Source organism: Osmia lignaria, unplaced genomic scaffold, assembly GCF_051020975.1.
Source record: "Osmia lignaria lignaria isolate PbOS001 unplaced genomic scaffold, iyOsmLign1 scaffold0075, whole genome shotgun sequence".
Lineage (NCBI taxonomy): Eukaryota > Metazoa > Arthropoda > Insecta > Hymenoptera > Megachilidae > Osmia > Osmia lignaria.
This window is the reverse complement of record NW_027478216.1, coordinates 12,501-15,000: the sequence shown is the minus strand read 5'-3', so window position 1 is coordinate 15,000 and position 2,500 is coordinate 12,501. Positions and strand designations below refer to the sequence as shown.

Below are 2,500 nucleotides of genomic sequence, written 5' to 3'. Positions count from 1 at the left end.
CAAACTTGATTATTTAGAGGAAGTAAAAGTCGTAACAAGGTTTCCGTAGGTGAACCTGCGGAAGGATCATTAACAAATTAAAAATACAAGAGAAAACCTAACTGAATGGATCATTGATAAAGCGATATAAAAGTTTATTGAGCTCGGACCAAAAATTATACAAAACGAGAAAGATATAATAAATAATACCATATACATGACACAAAACACATAAATCTCGGGTTCGAGCCAATAAGAAACAAATACCAAAACGCTGCGATGCGGTAAAATTACACCGACACGGTTACGTGCGGAGGTCGCTTTGATTACTCATCGCGTTTCTCCCGTCCGTTCGGAACCGCCGGCAAAAAAACTGTGCGACCAACGGCGCCAAAGAGCACGACGCCGGACCATTTCTCTCTGGCTGATGTGAATGGAAGTAAAAGACGCTTGCGTGAGGTCTCTCGACCTTTATCTCTCTAACTTATACTTATGGGTCGTCGTCTACTTGATCGGGTACAAACAAGTCGTAAGAAACAAACAAACAAACCACAAAAATACAAGTCGTAAAAAAACAAACTTCTGTTGGTTAACCTACAATATGAAGGATCGAAATGAAAGAAGGATCATATTATTACAAACCGAAAGTGAAGGATCATTAAAATTGAAATACAATATATATAAATATATAAATGTACCCGTCGTTGCGACACCCTAGTTAAATGGAAAGATATAAAAAAGAGAGAAAAGGAATACAGATGACCCGCCGTCTGATCTTTGCTAAATGATCTGGCATCACCGGAGTTTTTTTGGTCCGTGTTGCGTTCGCTCTATTCGAAATGAAACTCGCGGAGGCGAAGAATTGTTAAAAGTTTACGAAGCGTCTAGGAGTGGTTAAAACTGAGAGAGTTGAAACTACGATGTATTAGAACGAGCAACCGTCGAAACTTTGTTTTCGCGACGTTCTTTTCGTCGCTCTCGTCCCCACGCTCCTACGCTTTGGTTGTTTCTTTGCCATCCGTGTTGCGATAAAAAGATTTCTCCATTGTCCAAAAAGGACGGATCGAGATTCCTCTTTCGAGAGGGAGAGAGAGGTACTTGCGGGTAACCTGGAATCTACGAAACACGCACCGTGGTAAGATTCGTGCGTCCGCCTGATCGATGTGTGTTGTTTACGGACCGGCTGAGAAGCGACGATAGCGAGTCTTTGAAAAACTATGTGTCCATTAGTTAGACCGATCGTCGCCGGCCGTGTGTCTGTTCGAATCTCGCAACCCACGATTCAGCGACAGGACGCGCGCTCGCATTCCTTGTGTGCGTTCGTACTTTTCAAGGTTTTTAAATGTACTTTACGCCCGACCGTCGAGAGGAGCGTGCCACTGGGCGTTTCTCCGACGGTTTCCGTCCTTGGACGCGATCGTGTCGTCAACGATCGAACAAACAAACAAATACGTTGGCGACGCCCGAATTCGCTCTCCCGCACGCGCCGGGTGGGAGAGTGATGTGGGTATCGAATGTGATGCGTGTTAATAATGAAAATAACACTCTAAAGATCTAAAGAGTTTGAAATACAAAATTTTACGATTACCCTGAACGGTGGATCACTTGGCTCGTGGGTCGATGAAGAACGCAGCTAATTGCGCGTCAACGTGTGAACTGCAGGACACATGAACATCGACATTTCGAACGCACATTGCGGTCCACGGATACAATTCCTGGACCACGCCTGGCTGAGGGTCGTTTTCTTAACAAAAGACTGCTTGCGTTTGCTTCTCGAAAAAAGAGTAATTCATTTCTTTCTAAACATCTCGCCGTCGTTCAACGAAAGTAGAACGTTTCGGAGCGGGATTATCGAACGAAATTGAAAGAATGAATGAACGATAAACAAAGAAAGAGTCGCAACGTACGAGCGATAGTTGGGCAGTTCGTCGGCGTTTGTCGTGGAAACGATGTGACGAAAATCGCAACCGATACACTAAATGCAGGCCGTTAAAGGAGAGAAACAAATTTCGAAATATCTCTTCGAACTAGCGCAAGTGCGTCACGGCGCGCGAGTCGTTCGTTAAAATTTATAAACGACCGCCCGTGAAAGCACCGAGTTCTCGGAAGATAATCTATAAAGATTCTCCATCCTGCTGGAAGTTATCGGATCGGCGCGATTGTTCACTTGTAGAAATCCACGCTCCTGACGTTGCCAGAAACGATATTTACGAAAGGTGTGTCAAAAATAAACGAAAGAAGCTCTCCTATAAATTTAGAAAAAGCAAACGAGTGAAATGTTTGAGATGATAATTTGCTGAAATGCAAGCTCGAATAGCCCCAGGGTTTCGAATGATTCCCCGCGCTTTATACATCTCTCTGTTTACAAACGGTGTATAAATGAAAGATCGCTTCAGATGGGTCGTCGCTGTTTGACGCGCGATGCTGTTCCTTTTTTTTTGTCTGTCTGTGCGTTTAGCTTCGCTAAACAAGTTAAATGGTTAAAAAGCGTCGAAAAAGCGAATACACACGCGACAAGACA

At 43.9% G+C, this 2,500-nt stretch overlaps 2 non-coding genes across 2 annotated transcripts in view; both read left to right on the top strand.

Moving 5' to 3' along the window:
- Nucleotides 1–72, top strand: part of LOC143307749 (small subunit ribosomal RNA) — a 1,923-nt gene extending 1,851 nt beyond the window's left edge. The window contains exon 1 of the ribosomal RNA XR_013064830.1: nt 1–72. This exon is cut by the window's left edge and continues 1,851 nt beyond it. This is a non-coding gene — a ribosomal RNA (small subunit ribosomal RNA).
- A 1,492-nt stretch (nt 73–1,564) lies between these two features.
- Nucleotides 1,565–1,719, top strand: LOC143307760 (5.8S ribosomal RNA). Its single transcript, XR_013064838.1, has one exon. It is a non-coding gene; the product is annotated as a 5.8S ribosomal RNA (ribosomal RNA).
- Nucleotides 1,720–2,500: the final 781 nt, after the last annotated feature.